Genomic DNA, 849 nt, shown 5'->3' with positions numbered 1-849 from the left:
CTCTATGTCGAGCAAATGGAGGTCCGAATGACTTTTGTCACCTCAGTGTACACTGATGGTAACGACTCGGCTGGCAGTGAGTTTCTAATTACTCAGCGAAGTGAGCTATTTGGGAGACGGGGTGCGTCATAAAGAGTGGTTAGGCGAGCGGCCGTAGCGACAGAATGAGAAGGCGCTCGGCTCTGGGAAATTGGGCGGCAGGACTCAACAGGTGCTGGCGGTGGGGGCGGTGGAGGCGTCGGCGGCGGCGGCGTGGCACGCGAGCAAGAGCGGGGCGGTGGAGGCGCTATCTGGGCCGCATCTGCGCTGCTCAGGCCCGGCCAGGCACGCACGGAGTGTCAGCGCGCGAGGAGCGGAAGTCGGCGGGCCACACAGCGCGCCTGATAGCTGCCAGCGACACGGCCATTGGCGCGCAGCGAGCAAAGTGTCTGCACCACGACACAACCAACTCCACAGCGTGTTAGGTACAAACGAAAGAGGCGGGTAGAGGGCAATGAAACAACGAATCTGTCCTAATAAACATAGATACGGAAACCAATGATTCCTCGGATACGACGTATGACTGAGTACGTGGACATCATAACAGAGTCGCCGAGGATCCGAACTCCGGATATGTACTCGAAGAGAAACACATTACAAGAAGTGTCTTGCGTGGCTACCGTTCACGTGAAGGCAGGCTTCAGCACATCTTTTCGTCGATGCCCTTACATGTTAAAAAACTTCAAACATGTTCCGAAACGATTGACTACCATCCACAACGCGTTCCCACAATTCATCGATCCTATCAACAGGGCTGGAATAAACAAAATCTTTTAAAAAATCGAAAAGGTTCATGTCGGGGGCCTGGGG

This window comes from Schistocerca serialis, chromosome 5, assembly GCF_023864345.2.
Source record: "Schistocerca serialis cubense isolate TAMUIC-IGC-003099 chromosome 5, iqSchSeri2.2, whole genome shotgun sequence".
Classification (NCBI taxonomy): Eukaryota; Metazoa; Arthropoda; class Insecta; order Orthoptera; family Acrididae; genus Schistocerca; species Schistocerca serialis.
The sequence above is the reverse complement of the archived record's forward strand: the minus strand, read 5'-3'. Positions refer to the sequence as shown.